Here is a 13021-nt window from a genome sequence, read left to right as displayed (position 1 = left end):
TGACAATATAAAAAGCATTGTACAACAGCATATGGGACATTGCATCTGTTTCTCAACAGACTCTACTAATTTCCAGATGTGCACATATTTTCTTGGTGTGAAACTCCTGTGGTCTGTCCAGCTACTGCAGGTGTCTGGAGAGGTACATGCAAAAGGAAGCATTCTACTGTATTAATGTTCAGATGAAGTTTGATTACAGTGCTGTTATATCCTCCTCAGATCTGGATACAATGAACTGACTTCTGAGGTGCATGATATAGCCATTCCAAACCACTGTGGACACTTAGATTGCTATCTATGTGCATTCCCATTTCTTGCACCACTGGTTTCAGCATAGGGGGGTGTTTTCAATGGTGTATTTACCAGGAAATTCAACTTTGCATAAGGCACAAATCCTGGCTCATTCTATATTTATTAGTAGATAGTGTGGCTTTGGCACCAATCATTTGTGTATGCTAGCCCTTCTTGTACTACAGTCACATCATTGGTGGACTCAATGATTGCAAACAATATGCATAAATCAGCAAACTTGGTAAGCTACAGGTTGTATTTTGTAGCCTGGACTGTTGAGAAATAGATTTCAAACAGTGCAGAGCCCAGCGCAGATACTTGGTGTATACCAATGGTGACAGCTGCAATAGTAGAGATTGATTCACCAACTTTCACAGTATATGGCATGTCATTGAGAACATTGGTTAAAACTTCTTGTGATGTAAGTGTTAATCCCCAGCTGGTAGAGTTTGTCAGTGATACCTGAGTAGGGGGATTGTGTCCAAAACCTAGGACAGGTCAAGATAGGCAGTATGTACTGTGTTACCTTCATGCAGGCCTATCACACAGAAACAACATTGCAGATCACCTGTAGCATGAATCAGAACATATGCTATCTGCCACTGTGTGATAAAACTTCAATACACCCTCCAGATGGACTATGTTCCTGTAAAAGTGTGTGACACATCCTGAGTCTCCTGATCTGTGAGGTAGGTAAACATGTAATCATTGGCCTTCTCTAAATGGACACTAGTAATATCCCAGCTGTGTGCAACAGATGTGTAAGCTTTTGATGCTGCATCTATGTCTGTTACATTTGTCAGATATCCTCAAGAAGCATCATCCTGTGGATCTTGAAAAGGCCAAGGCAGGCGACAGGAGTCCCTATTGAGCTATTCACTCCACAATGACACATGTGGCCATCAATACCTATATCACTACGTAGGTAGAACAGTGGATCACATACACGGCATCTAAATATATAGAAATGTGTGAAATGACCTATATTTTGTGTCCAGTGGTCATGTGTGTACATCAGGACTGTCCACCAAGCCCTTTCCTGTCCATGATTGAAATCATAGCTGTCAAGAATGACATATGAATCCTGTGTCCTAACAGCTGTCTAGAGGGCTATAAATTGTGGACAATCATTGACTCTAACTGTAATATTGGTATAATACAGACAATATCAACACACACACACACACACACACACACACACACACACATCAAAGATTGCTGCTGCAGCCATGACAACACATGAGATGGAAACAAAAATATGTGGGGATTTGTTTCATTATGCAAATAAAAGCACAAACAAAGGATCATGTAGACGTCACACCCTATCAGCAGATCAGTTGGTATGTGGTCTGTATCCTTGGATATATGGTATGTGGAATATTCTCCAGCATGTGCCCATAGTGGTGAGTACCCCCTTGTATGCAACACAACTACTATGTCCAGAACATGCACATGACATGCTATATTACATTCATAGTTCACCTTTCCTCATGTCCCTCCATACACATCTTCCAATAATGTGTAACTGAAGTGTACCACCTTTGTCACTGTGAGCTGTTATACATCTATTTGTGCATACATAGGTATTAATTTTGTTGCATAAACTTTGTTGTCTGATGGCACGGAACCCCCATCAAAGTGTATTACCACATGCATGTGTGATATCTGTTTTGGTGATGCACTCATGATGTACAAAGCTGTTTAGTGACATTGATGGCATAGTTTACATCTGTGACAGTGTGGCTTGTGCTGTATATATATATATATATATATATATATATATATATATATATATATATACATATATATATATATATATATATATATATATATATATATATATATATATATATATATATATATATATATATATATATATATATATATATATATATATATATATATATATATATATATATATATATATATATATATTTGCCATGCACACCAGTCAGCTAGCCTGTACTGATCATAATGTCAAGTGTGTCTCCTCACACCTCCTGCATATGTTAATGTCAGGAGAGTGTGCTTAATTACACTCACAGATTGCTGACATGTCCTAATAGTTGTAAAAGCGAGCTGGTGCAGAACCATCTATGTTCACTCAAAAACACATCTGTGTGTCAGAGATATGGATATTACTGGTGGTATTATTCTGATATTGTTCATGATTGTGGTTGATGGTTTTGCTGTTGGCCATGAGCCTGTATCTGTGTCCTACTTGTTAGTAGCCTTTCCTGACAATACAGGCATACTCAGACAAATCAGTTTACACAGCTTCACAGTATGCACACAACCACAATCGTATTTAACATCAGTGATACATATACTCTCCAATGTTCATATCTGGATGCTTATATCACACAGACATCCCTCACTGTCATGTCACCTTGTGTGAAAGTCACATCATATACATTTGTCACTTTGCAGTCCATACTGTGCCATGTGGAGAAGTGATTAGTGCACCTGCTGCAACTGTCTTACTTTTTAATTTCCTCATGTGCAGTACATTGCAATGTCTCACATGTCCTCCTTCCCAGTGTTCATCCCTAAACTTCCTCTGTGTGTCTCTATTCAATAAACACACTTCCCAAGACTGTTTCTGATAAACGGCAGTCTATGTACCCTTACAGATCATTGACATAACTTGTACAGACTGCTTGGAATGGGATTCCACAATAATCAGCACTATAACACTCCAGTATGCTGGAGTGTACACATACACTGTCCTATCCTGTCCCCGCAACATAATGCATTCATATATGAAAAACCCCGGTGGCCCTTGTGGAATTCTACACAATCCCACTAATCCAGTATGCTGGACTGTATACATACACTGTCCTGTTTTGTAAATGCAACATAATACATTCATATATGAAAACCCTGGTGGGCCTTATGACATTCTATGCAATCCGGCTAACTCAGTATGCTGGACTGTACATATACACTGTCCTGTCCTGTCCCTGCAACATAATACAACAATATATAAGAAACCTTGGTGATCTTTGTGACATTCCATGCAATCCCGCTAGCACAGTATGTTGGAGTGCATATATACACTGTCCCGTCCCCGCAACATAATACATCAACATCTGAAAAACTCTGATGGTCCTTGTGGCATTACATGCAATCCTGCTAGCCCAGTATGCTGGAGTGTACACAAACACTGTCCTGTCCCCCACAACATAATACATTCAAATATGAAAAACTCTGGTGGGCCTTGATGCATTTCATGCAATCCTACTAGCCCAGCATTCTGGAGTGTACATGTACGCTGTCTTGTCCTATCCCTGCAACATAATACATTAATATTTGAAAAAAACTGGTGGTTCTTATGGCATTCTGTGCAATCCTGCGAACCCAGTTTGCCACGTTGTAACTAGGTTTGCTATCTGTGTTGCTTTACACAGTTTCCTGGGCACCGCAAAACCCTGCTTGCTTATGTCTGAAGATGAGCCATGACATGAATATTCATTAAGCACTGCTGCTCACCCACAAACACGTAAACTCAGTGTAGGCTTCACACGAAGCCTACACAGAGTTTTATTGAATCCCAGGGATTAAAAACATCTAAGCTATCAGAAATAATCTGGCAGTCATACATAGGTTGTAATATGTTACAAAAAAGTTAGAAACATGACTGAAGCATGGGGGAGGGATAATGGACAATAGATGCCATAGCAAATTGAATAAAAAGAAGGACTGGGTAAATGAATAATTTAGTCACTAACTGATCTGTAGTAAAGGAGAGGAGAAACCCAGTGACTGGGAATCCAAATGAAAAGGTAATGTCTGGTTAGAGGCCCACACAGATCAATGAAAGTGGTGAAATGGAAAGGTGATGTGATTTTGCACACACTAAGAGAAATAAAAATAAAAACAGAATGGACAAACACCCAGCACCAGACTTTAAAAACAAAATACAAACAAGAAAAAAATCTGAAATCCACTGTGTCATACATCAAGCCAACACTTTATTACACATAGAGTTAGCACTTTCATCTGTTCGTATTTAGACTTCCTCAGACTCTGACCACAAGATAAAACTAGACTCATAAAACAGTAAATAAATCATGACATCATCTAAAATACATACCATGAAGTCCATTCTTTAAAATCAAGTCTTTCACTTGATCTTAATCCACACAACACATCTAATCAAGTCCATTCTTTAAAATAATTTCTTGTACTTTATTTTAAGCCTTTGTTTATTTAAATCAAAATTAAAATTAATATGGTCATTCAAGCCTGCAGAAATTGTGGCATTTAATCTTATTTACCACTCCTTGGTGTCTTACATGTTTAAAGCATCTCCACCCATGATATTGGGTTCTTTAGGATCTAATACATAAAAAAGTAACTTTTTAAAGTTTGTGCTTTTATGCCATTTGATTTTTTACTGCATGACAGTGTTCATATATTCTTAAACTCAGTTTCCAGAAGGTCTGCTCATATAAAAATGCCTGGCATGACAAAAACTCAGCAACATAAATTACATTAAAAGTACTTTGTTTGCAATATTTAGGTACATTGTAACTTATTCCCATATTCAAAAAGAAAAAAAAGGACTGTTTGCTATAAACTGGCACAGACTGCACATATTGCATGAATATATTCCTTTTATTCTTAAATCACTTCCTTCTGTTTCCCCTTTCTGTATCTCAAGAATATTCTTAATGCTGTAATTTTTTTTATGTATAATACTTTGTGCTGCACCCACCATTTTATCCATTGCAGAATCTCCAGCCAAAATCCACCAGTTATTTCTCACTATATCACAAATTGCTGGAGTGTCAAGTGTATGTATCACTTAATAGTAAACCTAAGGCATACTTTTTTGCATCATTAACACCCACCGCAGAGGGATTAGCACCTACTACCGCTTTGGCAGTCAATGGTATAAATTAAGTTTTCTTCCTTTTTCTATGTCACTGGCCATCTTCTCAATGGCACTTACAGGGTATCCCCTTTTTTAAACATTATTTTTAGGCTGATAATTTCTCTTTCAAAATCAGAATCATTTGTGGTTAGCCTGCTAATCCTCACCAACTCATCTCTGGAGCATGCTACCATAACGTAAGTAGCTATTACTGGCAACAACTTTCCTTGCAACTATGGTAAATAACATGACATTTGACAGACATTTCTCAAGCTTAATATTCAAAAATATTATACTATAACTGTTTATAGTGAAAGTAAAATTCAGGAATTTAGTTGTTTTGTTCGAGTATTTTTGAAAACTTACTAGCAAATTATTGTCACCATTCCAAATAAAAACTATATTATCAATAAAATGCACATACTTTAAAAAAAATAGAAAAAACACCAACCCATAAATTTGCTAGCAAAAATTCTTATTAAAAATAAAATAGTTTCAAAATTAACTGCAAACATGAAGTGATAAAGTCAACTTCTCTTGTCACTAAATATGCAGTTTTCAAGCAAATATTTTTAAACTGAACAAGACCAATGTCAAAGGGAATGACTTTAAATAGGCCATGATTATCAGCTGTTACTACATAATCTTGACTTGTTACCATAATGTTCTTAAACTCGCTAATACAGTCCACAGAATGTAATATGAAATATTTTATAAATACCAGGAAGTACAAAACCTGTAACCACAAACTGGAACCACTGCAGTAGTTGAATCTGATTTATTCCACAATACAAAGGTGCAGTAAAAATAAATACCAATAAAAAACTTCAGGCTAAGCTCTTTCTTCCCATGAGATATGGGACTTCATCAGAACAAAGCTAACTTACATACTCAGCCATTATATATACATTCTACTCCACCCATTATTACATTCCATAGCCCACCGATTAATAATGTAAAGGAAGAGAGCCATATCCTAAACTTTCTCAAACAAAATCCAACATCAATACATGTTAAAATACTTAGAATAAAATAAACACTTAACAATAACCCTAATTATTTTTCTAAAATTGCATGAATAATTATATTGTCTTAACCCAAAATGTTCCTCAATTTTAAAACACTGGAAATACTTACCTTTTCATTTATACCTGGGTATTGTGTTGCATCCAAATGTAACTGCCATTTTAATTCACATATATCCAGGTATATGTCCAGCATTTTCCCTTGTGCATCTTTAACCAGTTGTTGTAAAACAAAAAAATTTAAAACTATGACTAGGGAATTCTTTCTTGTGTCTACTAAGTGCATTAGTCAATTTACATTTTCTCATATCCATAAGATGCTCATACATCCTATCCCTTAATCGTCTACTGGTTTTCCTTATATAAAATGTGGTACATCCCTGACACTTAGTGATATAGACCACATTAGTGCTGTTGCAATTAAAATGGCCTTTTATATATATATTCTTTTACCATTCAAAACATTATACATTTCTCCTGTCTCCAATATATAGGGGAAGTAAGGGCACATACCACATTTACAGTTACCTAACTTTATGTTAACATACCCATATGCTTAACCTGAAGTTTTTTATTGGTATTTGTTTTTACTGCACCTTTGTATTGTGGAATAAATTGGATTCAACTACTGCAATGAAAGATTTTATGTTTTGGGCCTCCACTGAAAAAGAACTATTTCAAGCCCAGTCTGACTCTCCTGGAAAACAAATTGAAATAAATAAATGTTTCTTATAAAAAGTTTCAACAAATATAGCAAAAAATTCTTTTTTTAGTACCCGCAGCCTACACTGTTGATCTTGGGGGTAGATTGCTGCAGTCCATATGAGGTTTGGGTATGCCAAATATCACTCTTAATCTTGGGTACTATATCCCACCAGAGTGCCACCAGTTAATGACATCCCTTAGTATCCTGGGTCAGTAACTAAGGAGCCTCAATCCTATCTACTGACTCCAATGTGAGACTGTCACTTACAGAAGTAATATTTCACAACTTCCTCCTATGAGCACAACAGAAACATGCTTTTTTTTCCTGGAACTGGACTATATACCTCTGTCCACCCCAAATGTATTCTCTTATTATAATCTTCAGAACAATGTGTCCCAGTTTAAGACCTCTTATACACTCACACTCATAGTAAATTTAAATTTCACAAATCCAAACACTTCTGGGAAAGCCTAACACAGATTTCTAGCTGTGTCCCTTTGTAATGCTGCCACCAGTCAGAGTGCCTTCCTATCGTTCTAAAGGGGTTTCCAATTATGAAAATTAAATATCAAAATAAATGATAGCTATGACCAGAAGCTACTAGGCCTGTGAGGTGACCTGGGGAGTATCAAACAGGTATAAGCACTTTTTAATCTTTACAGAAAAAGACTGATTTCCAGCCACAATGCAAAGTAATGAAAAAAAAAACATTTAATAAGTAAAATGATTACATGAATATAAATCAGTAGCTTTCAATAAGCACCAGAACTCATTCACCAGAAATGTAAAATTAAACTGTAGGATAGGAGTCCATTATTCTAAAAAACTATCGTAACAACTAAGTTTTCTTAATCTAACTAAAGAATACTGCCCCTGATCTAACACATAACAGCAAGGCAAAAAACAGGCTTACTATTTTTGGTGAGTTCTCTTTCATGGGTGTCCAGTGACTGCACAGCACTGTTACTAACCTTACTTCACAAAACTGCACAGCACTTGACAAATTGCAGTCTCAACTGTCTTATTAAAAAAAAAAATAACAGTCAGCTATCTGAAAAAAATATTTTTTCTGTCAATCAGCTGTTTAAATAATCACTTAGCAACCAGGAACATTCTAATGACATCACTCACTGTTCAGCTGATTCTCCACAGTACTTTAGAATGTCCCTCTCAAACAAGCACAATTAGAAATGTGTGAAAACACTGACAGATTCTCTAAACATTTTATATAAACAGGCAAATACTCAACTTTTTAAAACTTATTTACATTTCACAATTATACATGCTGGTATACAATGCAAGTTAATCTGAGAATATACGCAAATCTCCTGCCAGACATGCTAACACAAATTACAGTGTTTTCATTTGCTTCACAGAAGGTTACAGCCAAAAAAGCCTATCAGCTTTTTATTTGCATACACCTCTTGTAAACACCAGTGTAAAAATGAATCAGTTTCTTTGTACCCAGCATTAATATTTTCCTTATCCACATATTTTTTTAAAAGGAACCAAGAGTTCATACATCTTTGTAGTATAAATACATGTATCCATGACTACTACAACCCCACCTTTATCAGCCATCATGACTTGTATCTCAGTATTATAAGATAATTTTAATAATGCATTTTTTCTTCTACAGAAAGATTACAGAACTTTCTTTTATGAGGTTTCAAAATGGTGGACCAGATTTCTTTTTCATATACATTTTCAAAGCATTCAGTAACATTATTAGATGGTTGTACAAAAACACTGGGTTTGCTTAAGACTTTATCATTAATTCCCCTTTGTCATTATTATGAAAAACACAGCCAGGCTTAATTTTCTAGTATATAAGTGAAGTCACATCTGTAATGGTTGCTCTCTTACAGGGTATAAACCAAAGCCACTTTGTAGCGGTTTAATCTCAAAGATAGTCAAGTTACTACTATACTTTAAAAAGTTCAGTACTTTCTCCCTCAACGTGTCATTTTTCAGTTCCAGAAATCACTCCAGTGTTTACAGATTCCTATTGATACACATCCTCAATCTCTGGATCTATCTGTTGTGCTTGGTAGAATATTAATGTTCTTATTTCTTCCACCACTCATTTACTCTGTTCTTCTTTTCATGCCCCAACCTTTGAAACACATCTATCTTCATGTAGTTTATTTTTGGAATAGAAACTTCCCTTATTTCTTGATAATTCATACTTTTCCCTTTTGTAGTGATCCTTCATTTTGCTGTTCTGTTGGTGTCTTAGGAAAGCACTCTCTAAAAAACATGTCTTCCTGAGGATGAAGTCTGTCACTGGTCGTCTGACTAGGATGCATTAGGAAGTCCATTTTGAAGACCATGTCGACCAGTGAAAGTGGAGAAATGGAAAGATGATGTGATTTTGCATTTTGCATTTTGTCATGGTAATGAGAGGTAAAAGAACCCAAGACCAAATAGTGTTGAACAGAGTTAAACATCCTGCAAAGCATGTAGCAACATGTATATATATGGGTTCCCTTCAGAAGCTCAAATACTGAAATGTCTTTGAGTATTTTGAGACCAAGCAGCCAAATCCACATAATAGCGAAAGTTTAGAAGTGCAAAATTCAAAATCTCGAATACCAGATGTTTTGAATTTCACGCTTCTAAAGTTCCGCTATGGTCATGTATTCAGGTATGTGTATGTGTGTGTTAAGGGGTTTGGGGTAGGGGCTGTGGTGTGTGTCAATGTTTATTGTTGCTGTGATGTGTGTGTGTGTGTGTGAAAAGAAAGTAGCTTGTGTGGTGGTGTTTTGTGTGTGTTTGTTGTGCAACCTTGGAGTGAGAATATTTAAGTGGGGGGGTGTGGGGGGTGCAGCCCCCCACATGGGGGGTGCAGGGGTGCTTGTCCCCCTGCTTTCATGTAGTACAGTGATTGTGTTTGTGTGGTGGACGGTGTGTGTGTGTGTGTGTGTGTGTGTGTGTGTGTGTGTGTGTGTGTGTGTGTGTGTGTGTGTGTTTGTTTGTGTAGTAAAACTGCAAAATTCAAAACTTCCGGTATTCGAGGTTTTGAATTTCACGGTTTTTCCTTTCCGTTATTTTCTGTATTCATCTTCTTGGGCTCGAGATACAGAAATTCAAGATTTATATATATGGGAGCGCTACAGAATCCTTAAAGACCAAAATCATGAGACCAAAATCCTGAAAGTTCAAACTACTGAAAACATCTAGGTAATATAGTTTCCAAGATATTAAAATTTGTTTGTAAAAGTTTAGCAAAAAATATAATTTGGGTTTTGTGTGTAGTATAATATATCGGGAGCGCTACAGAATCCTGAAAGCCCAAAATCCTGAAGATCAAAATCCTGAGACCAAAATCCTGAAAGTTCAAAATACTGAAAACTCAAAATACTGAAAACTCAAAATCCTGAAAACACACAGGATACCAACACTCACTATATTCCAGCACATGTACATACAGAAATAAATAAAACACAAACTATATTACTGTTCTCCAAGTATAATAAGGGGGGCTAGCCTCCCTGCACCTCCAATGTGGGGGTCTGCGCCCCCACACCCCCTGCTACTTAATATATATCAACTCCAAGATTGCACTTAGTGTAGTGAAGTGCAATCTCGGAGTTGATATATTTAAATAGCAAGGGGTGTGGGGCGCACATCCTCCCCACATGGGGAGTGCAGCATATAGTTGAAGGGTAATATGTTTTTGTATGTACTTGTGCTGGAATATAATGAGTGTTGGTATCCTGTGTGTTTTTCAGGATTTTGAGTTTTCAGTATTTTGAATGTTCAGTATTTTGAACTTTCAAGATTTTGGTCTCAGGATTTTGGTCTTCAGAATTTTGGTCTTTCAGGATTCTGTAGCGCTCCTGGTTATACAGGGGGAGGGATGGATGAGGGGAAGAGAGAAAATGAAGACAGGAATTAAGAAGAGTAATATGGACACAAGAAAATGGAGGCATCTCAAGAGATTGGAAAGTCAGAAGAGGGAAAGTTATAAGTAAACAAAAAATATATCTAAAATATGAGAAATAAGACTTTGTGAGTAGAAAGGAGAGGAAGAAAATAACAAAAAAAAAAAAAAGAGATTGCACCAAGATTGGAGGAAAGAAGTGGAAAAAGCACAAGGGAAAACATATATAATTGGATGTTAGATATTAAAGCATGGAATGTTGATCACCTGAGAAATAGAGTTTAAAAAGCTAGGCAATTAGTACATATAAAGAGAACTGAAGTCTTAACATGCAAGTGACACATTTGAATATAAAAGACCATAAAAATTGATAGGGGTGGGTATAATGTTATAGAGTGTCCATTCTGGAGGGAAAAGGCAGAGAGGAGTAGTTGGGCTATCAAGGAAAAGCTATCCAATGATGACAGAAAGTAATATTGAAGATAATAAAAGTAGATATTTATTAATTAAACTGATGAATAGAGGGTTGTAGATGGACAATCTTCATGACATGCATTCCACCTCAAGCCAAAATTAAAGAATTAAGGAGTGTAATGGGTGAGTTTGTAAAATTTCAGGAGGAGATACAGGAGATTGGAATTTGAAGGTAAATAGGCAAGAGATTAATGGAGAATCACAAATCAGAAAGGTAAGCAAACATGAAAGATTTATAAGGGATTTTGTTACAGCCTGTAGGATGGGTGGATGTAAAAGATATTAAGAGAGGATGAGAGTTGGAGGAACCTCTACATATTATTCAGCTCAGCATCAAACATGGTCAAGAACAGACCAGGAGTATGTTATGAGAGAACACCTTATGATAAAATGGATGAAAATAGATCAGATTACAATATCAGATCATGCTACGATAGGCATAAAGGTGGAGTGGGAGATGGAATGGTAGCCTAAAGGACTTTGGAGAATTTCAGAATATTACTTGGAGGATGAGAAAGGCCATAGAAGATAGGAGGAGATAATTAAAGAAGTAGTAAAGGGGTGTGAGTTGGAGAGAGGAGAAACATGGGACCAAAAAGGTAATTCAGAGAAAAAATTCAGATGCACCAGAGAAAATGTAAAATGAAAAAAAGGAGAATGATAGATGGAATGGGGAGAAACTTTAAGGATACAGAACAAGATAACAACAGGGAATAAACATCAGAAGGAAAGGGAAGGAGACATAAATAAGAATACAAAACAGGAAAGATGAGAGAAAAGAGAGAATATTAAAAAAAATAGCTGGAGAGAAAGAGAGAGAGAGAGACACTATACTTTAAAGACACCCTAATGTGATCCAAACACTGACAGCAAGACTTAGACAACAAGAACTGGAAAGGAAGGGGAAAGCAATAGAACTAATTTATATAGAATCTTGCAAGGATTTCAAGAATTTTACCACATACTATGTAGTAAGGAAGAAGAAGAGATAGTAAATATGGATGGGAGAGGGGAGTGGCCAGAGTGATTACAGCTAAATGAAAAGAGATAAAAATGTTAAAAGGCAAAATTAGTCAGGAGGAATTATTAGAAGGGTGGGGCAAGGAAAGCCATCAGGAACTGATGGACTCCAGATAGAGTTATAAAAAAATCATATAGCAGTAGTGAAAAGAACATGTTTAAAATGCTTTAGTGGTATACTGAAAGGGGGAAGCATATGAGCTAAACAGAATGAGGCAGTCATTTGATGATACATAAGGAAGGGAGAAACACTCAAAAAAAGAATAATATAAATCCACATCAGTGCTAAATCACAATTAAAAGTTTGTTATGATGATACAGGCTAGTAGAGTGGAAAAAATTTACCTAGACAAATGCATATAGACCAAACAGGATTTGTGTAGGAATGATAAGATAATGGATGACTTAATATAAACACTATTGTTAATCCAGGATGAATAATGTAGAAACAAGGAACTAGAGCTGATATCATTGTAAGCATTGAAAGCATTTAATAGTGTGGGATGGGAATGACTTACGGAGGTGATGAGAAGAAGGGTATTTTTGGAGGGATTGGTTAAAATGATAGAGAGTATACTAGATTTGACTGCCAAAGTTAAGATTACAACAAGATTATCAGTAAAGCATGAGACAGGGAAACTCGACAAAGATGCCCATTATCCCAGCTATTGTTCACACCATATTTAGAGCCACTGGCAGATGTAATAAACAAAGCAACTGAGGGATCTGGGTAAACACTA

The sequence above is a fragment of the Protopterus annectens genome, chromosome 7.part0, assembly GCF_019279795.1.
Source record: "Protopterus annectens isolate FY-2018-M chromosome 7.part0, PAN1.0, whole genome shotgun sequence".
Lineage (NCBI taxonomy): Eukaryota > Metazoa > Chordata > Ceratodontiformes > Protopteridae > Protopterus > Protopterus annectens.
The sequence above is the reverse complement of the archived record's forward strand: the minus strand, read 5'-3'. Positions refer to the sequence as shown.